This window comes from Cupressus sempervirens, chromosome 3, assembly GCF_028749045.1.
Source record: "Cupressus sempervirens isolate cs-2001-9-10 chromosome 3, ASM2874904v1, whole genome shotgun sequence".
In the NCBI taxonomy this organism is placed as follows: Eukaryota; Viridiplantae; Streptophyta; class Pinopsida; order Cupressales; family Cupressaceae; genus Cupressus; species Cupressus sempervirens.
This window is the reverse complement of record NC_143120.1, coordinates 1,084,450,221-1,084,465,046: the sequence shown is the minus strand read 5'-3', so window position 1 is coordinate 1,084,465,046 and position 14,826 is coordinate 1,084,450,221.

Here is a 14,826-nt window from a genome sequence, read left to right as displayed (position 1 = left end):
CTAGAAGTAGAACATGAGGATTTAGCATTGCCTCCTCAAGATAATTGACTAGAGGTGTCTTCTATTCTAACTGAGAATACTAGGGAAGTCAACATCAGTTCTTTAGAGATCCCCAGACTTGTTCACATTGCTGCATCCCTATCACAAGACCAAGTTGACCTCCTCTTTGAGGTCTTAAGAGAGAACATTGGCCAATTTGCATGGTCATATCAGGACATGCTAGGGTTGGATCCAAAGCTTTTAGTCCATCATCTTGCAGTCGATGTTAGCTGCTAAGGTTATCCAAAGCTGAATTAGAAAGAATGTTAGCTGCTAAGGTTATCCAACCTATCGACTACTTAGATTGGATCTCCAACATGGTCCCTGTCACTAAGCCTTCCGGTGACATCAGAATCTGCACTAATTTTAGAGATCTAAACAAATCTTACCCAAAGGATGATTTTCCCTTACCCAACATAGATATGATTGTAGTTCTTATAGCTAGACATGAAATTCTATCCCTTATGGATGAATTTTTTGGGTATAATCAGATCAAGATTGTAGAAGAGGATCAGCATAAGACAACATCCACTACCCCTTGGGGAACCTTTTGCTACACCATGATGCCTTTTGGCCTAAAGAATGCTGGGGCTACCTATCAAAGAGCTATGATAGCCATTTTCCATGATCTTATCCATAGCATTTTGGAGGATTATGTGGATGATATCTTGGTCAAATCTCATACCTTCATGGATCATCTTGTTGACCTTGAGAAAGTATTTGATAGGTTAGCCAAATATCATCTCATGCTAAATCCCAAGAAGTGTGTCTTTGGGGTCACATTTGGCAAGCTTCTAGGCTTCATAGTTTCTAAACGAGGTATAGAGATCGACCCCAAAAAGGTCAAGGCTATCTTAGACATGCCTCCTCCTCAGACATTGCGACAGCTTCACTCTCTTCAAGGAAAGCTTCAATCCGTCTAGCACTTCATCTCCTAGCTTGCAGATAAGTGTACACCATTTTCACATTTACTAAAGAAGGATGAGAACTTCAAGTGGGATCCTTTATGTCAGCCCATCTTTGATCAGCTCAAGCAGTATCTCACCAATCCCCCTATCTTGGTTCCACTAGTTCCTGGTCGTCCCTTGATCTTGTACATATCAGCAACACTTACTGCTCTAGGGGCACTTCTGGCACAACACGATGATTATAGTAGGAAAAGAGCCATCTACTATATTAGCAGAACCCTATTTGGTTATGAACTCAATTACACTCCTATGGAAAAAGCTTGTTTGGTAGTTGTTTTCTCAACTCAAAAGCTTCACCACTACATGCTAAGTCATACCATCCAACTAGTATCCAAAATTGATCCTCTCAAGTATATGCTCTCTAGAATAGCACTCACAGGATGGCTAGCAAAATGGGTTATGCTCCTTAGCAAATTTGATATCCATTATACGAATAGAAAGGAAATTAAAGGGCAAGCTATAGCAGATCACCTAGCTGATGCACCTCTAATAGATGCATATCCTTTGATCACAAAATTTCTAGATGAGCATATCTGTCTAATTGAAGAACAACCCCCATGGAAACTTTATTTTGATGGTTCTTACACATCTCATGGATCAGGGGCAAGAATATTGTTGGTTACACCTCAAGGAGATTACATTCCAAAAGCCTTCAAGCTACAATTTCCTAGTACCAACAATATAGCAGAATATGAAGCTCTTATAGTAGGATTAAAGATAGTTGTAGAATGGAATATCACTGAGTTACAAATCTTTGGCAATTCTCAACTCATCATCAAGAAAGTCCTAAATGAATATCAAACCAAAGATGAAAAGTTATTACCCTACAAAGAGCTAGTTGATCAACTAACCTAGCATTTTACAAAGCTTCAGTTTACACAAGTGCCACGAATGCAGAACAAGGCAACAGACACCATGGCCACTATTGGCTTGCTCTTGGAAATTCCCCAAGTAGCAGTATCAGTTTTTAATCGAGCAGCTCCTCACACCTGCCTATGCGAATAAGGATTCAAACTGTGTTTGTGTCTTGGTTGGTCCCCAATCCCCTTGGTACCATGAAATTCATGCTTACCTTAACGATGGTATCATATCCCCTCACCTCACATGTACCCAATGCCAGAACCTCATCCAAAAATCATCTCACTATGTTATCATAGCCAATACCCTATATCGTCAGGGTTATCACGATACTCTCTCTCGATGTTTAGATGAAAATGAGGCCGCAATGGTGTTAAAAGAAGTACACTCTAAACTTTGCGGTGCCCGCATGAGTGGTATTTTCCTAGAACAACAAATCCTTAGAGCAGGTTAATATTGGCCTACCATTGAAGAAGACTCCTATGACTTTGTCAGAAAGTGTCTCCCATGTCAGCAGCACGCAAATCTTGTGCACGCTCCAGCACAAGATCTACAGCCTATTGCACCACCTTGGCCTTTCGCTTGTTGGGGCCTTGATCTAGTTGGGACTATCACACCTCTCTCATTTGATGGACATAAATGGATAATAATAGCTACAGACTATTTCACTAAGTGGGTAGAAGCAGTCCCCCTAGTCTCAGCTACAGGAGTTCAGGTCTCCAAGTTCATCTTGTACCACATTGTTTGCCACTTCGGCATCCCATCCACCATCTTCACCGACCACGAAGGTAACTTTGAAAATATCAACATGGAAGAATTATGCACTTCCCTCCACATCCATTACCACTTTTCTAGCCCATATTTCCCACAAGGTAATGACCAGGCAGAGGCAACTAATAAAACCCTCCTCAAAATCCTAAAGAAAGTTGTCAGTGATTCTGGCTGTGATTGGCACCTACAAATAAATCCAGCCCTATGGGCCTATCAAACTTCCTTCTGTACATCCACAGGAACAACTCCATACTCCTTAGTCTATGGTGCTGAAGCGGTACTACCCATAGAGGTTGAACTTCCCTCATTGCACATATCTTTGCGAGGGCAAATATCAGATGAAGAATATAGAGTAGCTTAGCTCACCCAGCTAGATCTCTTAGACGAGAAGAGACAACAAGCCTATGACCATCTCACAGTCTACCAAACTTGTCTCAAAAGAAATTTTAACAAGAAGGTGCTCCCATGACACTTTCAGCCAGGTGACATGGTCCTCAAAGAAAACATGAAAGTCCAAGCAGATCAAGAAAAGAAAGGCAAGTTTGAACCCACATGGCTCGGTCCTTATGTTGTCATTGCATCCTTTGGCTCCAAAGCCTATCAGCTATCTTCACCAAAAGGAGAACTATTGAATGATCCCACTAACATCATTCATCTCAAGAAGTTCTATGCTTGAAGATCCTTGGTATACCCAGCTTTTGAAAAATACAAAAAAAATAGTAAAGAGAAATAAGCATCCAATGGTGAAAACTTGGCAATTCAAGTGCCTTGGATAGGTACCTTGTGAAAACCTGGTAATTCAGGTGCCTTGTGTACTAAAGACTAATCCATTATCTATCACTATCCTAACCCTCATCCATCCACCCACCATCACCATAACACACCCGCTTGTTCCCCTAGTGTTCCAACCAAATATCCAAAATTTGATGAAGCTTGTAAATACCTCTTGTATAGCTTGTAAAATCTTGTACCAAATCTTGTATTATACCTTGTAAATCTTGTACCATACCTTGTATATCCAAATCTTGTCCAAATCTTGTACCATATTCTAGCTTGTAAATAATCTTGTATCCTAACTTGTATCCTATCACATGCACACAAGGAACCCCATTTTCACTTAAGCTTTTCGCAGACCATCTACTTATCCACCTATCAACTATTATAGACATCCCATCCTTCACGAATATTTCCATCTTACAAAAACCAAAACATTAACAAACTTGTACATTTGTAACATATCTTGGTCCATTAGCTTGTACATCCTCTTTAGCTTAGTACCATTGTATCTATCCAACGTTCGTGTCAGTTGGTCCTTGGTCAACATCTTGCATACATCACACTCCTTGGTTAGCTATTCCAATGCATCCTTTAGATAGATTTCCTATCACCAAAGTGTTATCCTTCTTAGTTCAGCTTGCCAGATGCATCACTCATCCAGATCCATTAGCATAGGTGCTCTTCGATAGATCCTTGCAGGATATAGCTTTCCTCATCTTTGATCTTGGTCCATTAGTACCTTGTCCTACCCATCTCGTTGGCAAATGGCTCTCTTTTGGATTTTCACTTTCTTTTGATTTGGAATCTTTCCTTTTGGGTCTTGAAATATCTTTTCCAAGCAATCTCCTTGTTCCCTCCTCAAGGTTGCCACGATCTTCAATATCATGGTACGCTGCGAATGGGGCAATCAGAGCATAAGGTCTTGATTAGGTCTTTTGTTTGTTTTCTTTTCTGCCTGTGGGTTACCCAGTGTCATTTCCACACTACTTCCTCTGGGATTCATGTGTGATACTAGGGCAATCCTTGCGTGTTTGTTTCGAGTTAGTTCGTTAGTCCTCTGGACAGTTGGTGAAAAGGCCTAGATGTTCTTAGTAACCTTGGCAATTAACCAACAGTCCTATAGCAAATCTAGTGCTCAACTACATGGTGGTACTTCTCTTTGAAGTATCCCCCCGCTCAAAAAGCTTGAATGGATTCCCTTCATCTCCATTATCCCCCATCCATATCCAATACCTATCCCAGCTTATGCATCAGTATCTCTTTGGATCACTCCTCACGCTTAGCTTTAGGGATCCATAATCATAGTATGAGGGATCCACCAATCAAATCAATCCACCAAGCCTCATCTTTCGAGATCCACAATCCTAGTCCTAGGGATCTCCGAAACCCATCTTCTGCCAATCTGACTCTTTGAAATCCTGTTGCATCAGCTTTATCATCCCCATCATCCATTCCCCTATCCTGGATTCCTTTTTTTTATAGCACTCCACTCTTTCATCCCTCCCCAATCCTGGAAAGTCTTAAGCTTGCTTTACTATTATGCCTCTGATTTCCCTTTATCATTCTCCTGTAGTGAGAGTTTGAGCTAATTCAACCCCTCCTCTTTGCCAATCTGTGTCTCTACTCGTCTCAATTTCTTGTACTTTTCAAGAAGCCGTCGAGCCTCTTTTATCTCTTTGCCGCCTTCTCGAGGGGGCATCATCTAAGTCTAGTCTCTCCTCTTCTTATCCAAGACTAGGGCAACATTGTTGCTAAAACATCTTCCTCATGTTGTCTTCATTCAAACTTCTTTGAAATAAGATTGTCTCAACACTATGTCAAAGAGGGGCAAAATGTAGACACCTAAATTTGATTACACCGCTTTGGTAATCTAATTTAACCATCTCTAAGGGCATCATTAATTAAATTTTTATTTAATTAATCCTTTGCCATCCCTAGTTGATTAATTTAATTAATCATCTATAGTCCTAATTGATAAATCAAATAACCTATTATTTATCAATTAAATCCTATTCTTCTATCTAATTCCAAAAATCCTCATTTATTAAATAAATCTATTTGATAAATAAAATTCTCAAATCTAAAAACCCCTAACTTATCCCTAATCCTCCATTTAGCCTAATCCACCCCATCCACCCATACTAACCTAGCTTAGCCACTAGCTCACCCACCCTCATTAATGCCATCCACTTGCACATCTCTAACATCCCTAATCTAATCCTAAACCCAAGCCTAATCCACCCCCTAATGTTGTCACATTCCCTAAGCAAGTTTAAGACTTTCTTAAACCAAACCAAAGTCTCCCCTCAAAAATCCCAACCACCAAGTCATGAGTGCTCTTACAAACCATAAAAGACTCTTACAAGCCCACTCATGACTCTTACATCCATCTTCCACACTCTTCCCTCTTCCACACTCATTCCTCTTACATCTCTCTTACATACTCAACCCCACTCATCATGCCTTTAACCAACCCCTTACCCTACCCTCTCATACTCATCCTCCTTGTGACAAGTGTCACCTTCCCATTTGTACTAAACAAGCACAATCCATGTGCTCTCCTTTGAGTGCATCCTAGCCCTCCTTACGCCTTCATCTCTCCTTGCATCTTAGCCCTCCATCCCTCAATCCCTTAGCCTATAAATTGAATCCCCTCCCAAGCCATTCAATTGCAACCATTTGAGTAAAGTTATCATGCCCTTTTGAGAGCCAAAATCCATACCCATACTCTTATAATGCCAAATTGAGAGCTCACAAAGCTACCAATTTTCCATTACCCATCTCCACCATTGAATCAACTTTGAACATCTTGAGCATACATCCATATCAAAGGATGCATCTACAAAATCGAGAAAGCATGGAGTGTTTTCTCCTTTGAGGTTTTGCACTTCTTCTTTGCTTTTCTTTGTCTAAACATATATGTGAACTTAGTTTTGGTTTGTGAATCCTTTCTTTAATGTTAATGTTCCTTGCACACTAAGATCTAGTTCTACACACCTAAGCCTCTTAGATCAGTTAAAAACTAAAAGTATTACTAAAATATCTTACATAGATTGCCTTCTTTTATGACCTGACTTTTGATAAATTTTGTATATAATAATGACTATTTCATGCCTTAAGTATTCAATCAATGCAATTGGACTAGATTTATCTTCATAAAAACACATCAGCTTATTTTCTAAACATCATGCTACATGGAAACTAGATAATTGAACCTTGATGAGTAAAATACCTGACCTATGATCCTTTTCAGTGATGAAACTCGAGAAAAGAAATTTCTTTGCCATTTGGTAAAAAAAAAACAAGTTTATTCATTAAAAAACCATATGATTTTTCTATTAGATCATATTTTTGTTTTGGATTAGGCTATTCTCTCTATAAAAAGAATCTCGGACCTAATTGAAATTGACAAGCAATTTTCGCTACATTTTGAATGATCAAATATCAATAGTGTAAAACTTCTAAGATTTTGTTTTTAGTTCATCTGCCACATGCAAGAGATGGTTGATGTCAATCAATGGATAATTTTGAAGAAACTTCAAATTTGATGTAAAATCACTAGCCAACAAGTGGCTTCTTATGCATATTAGCATAGCACAACATATGCAGAGTAATATGTCTTGCAATAACAGAGTAGGCAATGGCCAGTCACTAGATGGCCTAAAATTTTATGCAAAAATGTGATACACCTCAGAAGGATCGACTCAAGCTCTCTAATATGCTAGCATATTTTATTCCATTATCAAGAAAATTAATAGAGCACATATTATTATTATTTAGTTTTTTGCGTATTTGACAGCTTATAGCTTTTGTAAAACTCTGATTGAAACTTTGTGTAAATGATTAATAGAAGATTCTCTCTTTCAGATTGAAGATAGAAACATACCATAGGCCCATAAGGATTGCTTAGAAGTGAGTCCCAAATCCTTAGAACATTAGGGAATCTAAACTCTTGTGTGAAAAGTAGAGTAATCCACCTGAATGCATAAAATTGAGGGTTAACCTACACAATACAAGCAAGAAGAAGCACTAATATGTTTCGATCTTTTAGTCATCTTTATTAGTTGATGCATTAATCACATTACTCATTGCTATCAGGATTAGTGAAGGCATGCTACTATTAGCACCTAAGTAACTTTCACCTTGTGACATCTCTTTGAGGCATTTTGCAAATGATTAACATAAATTGTCTATAAATCCACATTTTGCAAACATCTAGGCCTTCTAGAAGTTATAGGATCATTTTAGTTACATTTGAAAACATTAATCAAGAAAAGCCATATGTGTAGATATAAACATTAATCACAACATATCCAATTTATTTGCAGAAATATATTTTCCTGTGAAGAAAGACCACACTTGACAATATGAACGCTGAAAAAAATAATGAGACAATGGCTGCATTGTGGGCTCATTTATGAAGAAAACCTGATAAATGCTATTGTCCTTGCAAAAAGTGTAAAGGCTTAAAGACTCGAAGAATTCTAATCACAACAGCCCAGAGTCATTGTAGGCAACATGGTCATGTTGAAGGGGGCCACAATTTTTGTCCATTGCTGAATGTGGATTTCCTACTGGAGGAACATGGAGGTGTGAATATCCAAGCTGAGGATAACACTCCCATGGAAGAAGATGATAATGTGCCAGAAGACATGATTGAAGAAGATGCTATTGGGGTAGGTGATGAAGAGGCTCACAATGATAGTACTAGCGAATCTGATAATGATGATGAAGATGGTCTTGATATAACTTTACTTGAGAAGGCACACGAGCCCTTATATGAAGGCTCCCAAACAATTCTACTCTCGGCTATAGTGTTGTTGGTGAACTTAAAGGTTATGAATGGTATATCCAATGTAGCAATGACACATATGCTAAGGTATGTCATTTTGTCATCTTCAGTCTTAGCATACAATTACTATTCATTATATTAACATTGCATATTTGTTGTTGTAGGTTGATTAGTGAGTTTTTGTAACCACCATCAAACATTTTGCCTCATTCGTACTAAGAATTATCTAACATTATGGATCAGATTGGAATCAAGTATCAAAAAATACATGCATATCCCAATGATCACATTCTATATCATAAATAACATGAATTTGCAACAAAATGCCCTGATTGTCATAGTAGTAGATATCAGTCAAATCAAATAACAAAAAAAGTGCCTCACAAGCTTCTTCGGTACATTCCCATTATTCCATGTCTTCAATGGTTATTCAGGTGCACTAGCTTGGCACAATTTATGGATTACCATGCATGCAATAGAAGTCATGATGACATTATGTGAATGCCTGCTGATGGTTCTGCATTTAAAGAGATAGAAGAAACATGGTCACACTTTAAAGAAGAACCTCATAATTTGAAGCTTTCATTGGTAGTGGATAGTGTCAATCCATATGGAGATATGAGATTTGTTTACTCAATGTGGCCTATTTTTGTTATTAACAATAACATTCCTCCTTGGATGTCCATAAAGAGGGAGCACATAATGTTTTCAATGATTGTGCTAGGTATTTTTTTCATTTTATAGTTATCTAAATTAATTTATAAATAGTGCATGAAAATGGTCATAATAATAATGTAATGTTTATGTTCATTCAATTGCTAGGTAAATACCAAGTTAAAGATATGAATGTGTATATTAAGCCCCTAATTGATAAATTGTTGAAGTCATGGAATGACATCGCTATGTATGACATCTCTAGACCGATAGGACATCAAAAATTTCAATTCCATGCAATGCTTGTATGGACAATACATGATGTCCCTGGGCTAACTAATTTTTGTGGTATGTTATATTGTTAATATCAAATATTTTTGGTCTGTTATAGTGCTTACACATTACTATCAAATGTTTAAGTTGAGCATGATAATTATACATGATCCACTTCTACATGATCTTTTAGGTCTTTAGACAAAGGGAAAATTTGCATGTCTAAAGTAGGTGTTTGATGAGTTTAAAAACTTTCTCCACAATAATCATAGGTATAGAATTGCCAAAAAACATCTTTTCAATGGGAAAGAAGAGACATCATCAAGGCCATGAAGAATGACACCTCATTTATGGAAGTTGGAATATGATTGACTAAATCATTAAGGCAATATCTAATTTGTCATCCAAAGTTTAAAATTTGTATTTTGATATTGTCTTATATTTACTAATGTTGTAATTGATGCTTGTGAAGGTCGTTAAGGAATCAATGACCAACTTCCTATAGGAATGAAAACTTATCCTACTCAATTTAGTAGGTTACCGTACTACAAGGATCTCCCAATTATGCATTTGTTTGATGCTATGCATATTAGAAAGAATGTAACAAAGACACTATGAAAAATGTTGGATGGAAGGCGTGATAGAGAACAAATTGCCAAAATTTGTACTAACATTCATGAATCCAATCATACACTAAAAGCTTTCATTGAATCAAATAGCAATGGCGATTGCATAAATACAAGTGCCCTTCCTTGGTTATTAATAGAGCAACAAAGTGATGCATTAAAAGAAGTCATAAAAACAAAAAAAATTCCAACAGGATTTGCTGCAAATATAAGCACTCTTCTATCAAAGAAAGGTGATTTTGGGCCAGGGTTGAAAACACATGATTGGAATACCTTCGCCAATGTAAGTCATGTTATCTATTTATAGTATATTTGTAAGATTGAATGTACTACCTATTGCATTATTTAATAATATATTGAAATGATCATTTTTAATGATTATAGTTCGTCCTACCTCTATCCCTTCCACAATAGTTTGACAATAGTATTAAACAAGTTATATATGATCTTTGAAAATACACGAGGTTAGAAGTGTTTTTTCTTAGATTTGTAGCTTTTTATCTAAAATCTACTGTATAATTTTATTTGAAATCTTGTTTATGTGGTTTTGGGTGTTGAATCTCTTTTGGGTGGTTATCATCTAAAGAAATTGACAAAAAAGATATAAAATATTGGAAGAGAAAAATTCCACAGCTTATGTGTGAAATGCAAAAGTGTTTACCTCCAACCTTTTTCAATGCTCAAGAACACTACCTCATACATCAAGTTGAGGAGATTGAATTGTGTGGACCTATACAAGCTAGATCGATGTGGATGGTTGAGAGGCACTTGAAATTTATGAAGGGCTTGGTTTGACAAAGAGCACGTCCTGAGGGTTCTATGATAGAGGGATATATGATATACTAGAACAGGGTATACATTATTGAATATCTTCCAAAGTTTGCAACAGATATCCATGTAGATCGCATTTGGGATCCCAATTCTAATGACAAATTTGAAGGAGAGTACCTGACAGGGAAAGGTAGATTGAGGAGGGTGAGTGGTAATTATAAGTTTTTTTTTTTGTAGTTTAATAATTCTTATCCATCATCAATATATATAAGTTTTTTCTAACTGGTGTAATTGTCTTCTTTATAGTTGGTCGTGAGTGGTATGCACTACACTTGTATATTGCAAACAATCTTGATTGGATAACAGTATGGATTGAACAGTCTCAAGAAAATGGTCACTCATTAACATGGGATGGTATTTTATCATTGATTAAAGAAGCTCATCATAATGGAGATCCCAATGTTATACAAATGGTACTTGATCTAATATATGGCTTAAGAGATACAAAGGTATGCATAAGATTACTAATCATCACACATAAATTTAATATCAACTTATAGATCAATGCAAATAATCTTGACATGTTTGAATAATTGCAATTCAAACATCACAAAGCTATGTACTACCATGGCTATAAATTTCGCACAAAAAAATTAGATGAAATGAAGAAAACATGTGATTTCGAGATGAGTGTTGTCTTCACGGTCACCAATATTTTGTCTAGAACTGACATACATCCTCAATGATCTGAAAATTGATACTATGGTATTTTGGATGATATACTTGAGTGTAACTTTAATTCATTTAAAATAGTTCTATTTGTCATCAAATGGTATAGGTTATGACTAAATCGAAATGATCCTAATAGGACCACTGTTGAACATGATAGTGGATTTACTATGATTAATTCAAGGTCATTTGAGCCAGTCAGAGAAAAGCCCTATGTTATTCCAAGCCAGTGCAAGCAAGTGTTTTATTTTGGTGTTTCACACAAACCAGGTTGGTCATTTGTTGTTAGACATGACCCAAGAGGAAGGCCAATAAAGTATAATGTGATCAAAGAAGAAGAAATTGAAGAAGCAGAAGAGGAAGTAAATGATTATCAGGAACAATAGTTACCCAGTGATGAAGATGAAGAAGATGGTGATGATTTTGGTCATGTTGATGATAATGGTGATAATGATGATGATGATGCTAATGACGATCATGATCATGGAAATGATGGTAATGATGATGATGGTGATGAAGATGATGATGATGGCGATGAAGATGGTAGTGGTGACGACGATGATCAAAGTGACAAGTATGATGATGGTGATGATGATGATGATGATGACATGGATGAAGATCATGATGATCAATGAAATGTCCAAGTAGGATCAATGTCAACTATGATGGGTCTTGTATGACCAAACGTTTCTTTCTAAACCATATGTGCACATATAAACATTAAGTAGAACATGTCAAATTTTTTTTAGATATATGCATTAGTTACACTAAATTTTTAACTTAAGACAAATGATTTACATATAAAATCTACTTTATTATTAATATTTTTTTTTGGTAAGTCTATTACTTTAATTTTGTTGCTGATTTCTAAGACTTACTAATTTTTTTCATAGGGTGATATGGATGCACCATCTCAGACACCTTCAGTAGATGTAAACATTAATTATTGTAAATTTTAATGTCAATATAGAAAAAAATGTCGTATTATTATGTTCTTTTATTTATGGCTTTGGAGTTATTTTGATGAAATTTTACTGATATTTGATATCTACATAACATCACCCTTAGTACTGACCATGTGTTCATCACCCAAAAAATTAAGCAAAGATACATTGATGAAGTTGTTAACATTATCATCGAGGGTGATAGAAGTGAGGAGAAATAGGCACTGAGAACAGAATTGGGCCATAGAATCCAATCTTTGCAGGTAAGTAGTAATTCGACTAAAGCAATAATAGAAGTTCAATAGATATGAATATTTTATACTATCTTATGGATCATGATCTCTAATTTTATGTGTACTTGTATAGACATATGTGTCAATTGTGACATCACATGGTGAACATGGTGATGGTTGTTGCACACAACCTTCGTGTAAATAGCACTTTTTTTGTTTTCATCAACATTATAACACTTACATTTTTTTTATGGACATTTCTAGCTAGTATCCCATTTGATCTTTATCCATTGCAAATGTCTTTGCTAACAATATTGTATTCTTTAGCTCATGATGAAGTACAGACTCCTCCTTCTGTTGCCAATCCACTATTGCCTAGTGCATTGTCGACAACAAGGGCCATGCAAACATCCTCATCTATGCCCACTAAAACTGGTAAAACCTTGTTTTGCTATATTTTTTAATGTATTTGTACAAGTTGATGAACAACAAAGTAGCATATCAGTGCTTAAATGATGTCTACAGAAGCCTGCATACACACAAACACATGCATACACACACCACGCATACATAGATACATATATATACACCCACACATAGAGAGATATAGAGATAGGTAGGTGTTGGGCGTTCATTTTGCATGAGGTCAACGGTAGGAATCCATAGTGTAATTCCTCTCTTGAAAAGAAAATCGTTTAAAGGATCCACTCCAAGGTTCAGTGTTTATCTTGTGACGTACCAAAATATGCTCAGTAGAAGATAAATGTGAATGCTCACGAGGAGGCCTTTGCTGGTTCCAAAAACTCTTTTACCTTGGAATCAAGTAAAATATGTTCACTGTCTCAAAATATCACACCAAAAGAACAATATTTTCTGTATTTTCTATTTTTCAATGAATGCAACTCTAACAATGTAGCTACTATGAGGTCCTATTCTAACAGGGGGGTTAGCAAAGCAAATAATGAAACTAAAAGAAAATAATATGAAATCAAACAACTTGAAAGTGAAATTCCTAAATGGACATAGGCTACAGAACACAACATGCTGCGAGTTAAACCTTTGAAGAAATCGGTAGAAAACCAATGAAAATAGGAGTAGTGCTTCCTAGAATCCACTGATGCAATTGTCAGTGAGAATCTTTAACAAATTGAATGATGTTTCACTCTTCATCAAATTTCAAGGCCATGAAAAGTGCGCTCATGCGAGACAAAAAGCTATGTAGACACAATCGGGTGATCTCTTCTCAAACTCGTTACGTCAACAAAATTCATATATCTGTAGCAAACACAAAAACTAAAAGATTGCACAACTAGAAAAAATAAAATAAACCTTTGGCTCAATCAAAATCTCATGAATAAAATCCATAAAACAATGACACATTTAGGCAAGAATAACTACACTCCAAATGCTAGCACCAAAAGCATAATTTTATTGCATAATAACGGTGGCCCTTTTTACATTTTACAATGGGGTATTTATAAGAAATCATCTCCTCAATTTGTGTTGAGAGTGAGAGATATCTTAATGCAATAAAATGCTTTTAAAACATTAAAACAAAATAAATATATACAAACTAGTAATCTAACTGGTTCTTAGAGGGACTCCATCCATATTTTATTCATTAATTGGATGCATGAGCCCTTTGCATGTCAAAAAAAATGAAAACATGAGAGAGAAAATAGGAGGAAGCCATCAGTTGAAGTAGAAGTGCATGAAGACACCAAAAATAGATGTTGCCCCTTCACTTGATGTGTGTCGGTGTTAAACTTGCCATCAGAATGTGTTTCCAATGCATGGAAAGTGCTATTTTTGAAACTGGTAGTCAACTGTCAGCGCACCTCTAAATTGCAGAGCTTCATGAAAATGCGGAGCTGTGGACCTTGACTAAGTCAAAAATCTCAAAAAATTTCTAAGTGTCAAAATTGAAATTCTGGCATCTGGGTTTTGTTCATCTTCATCCTAAAGATATATATTTGGATATTTGCCCTTGAATTTCTCTATAATCTTAGTAATCTTAGCAGCATCGAGAAGATCCAAAGCCTCATACTTATCTTTAGCCTTCTGTCTGTAGTTATCCACCTCAATTTGATTTTTTGCAAAATCCCCAAGTTTGGTATCCAACTCTAACAATGCTTCTTCTATCCTAAAGGCCTGTCTGATGTCTTCATCACTAGATGCTTCCTCTAATGTCTTTTTGAAGTATTCTACAACTACCTCAACTGATAAAAGCTTCTCTCATTCTTCATCTTCAAAAATATCCAAGCATGCATCACTATATAACTTTTTTTCTTCCAAAATTTTCTCTCGAGCTTGGTCCTTGAGCCTATGTATCTCATCATGCAATGTTTCCATCACTTTATTTCCTTCTGCAATCTTTTCTATCCAATCATC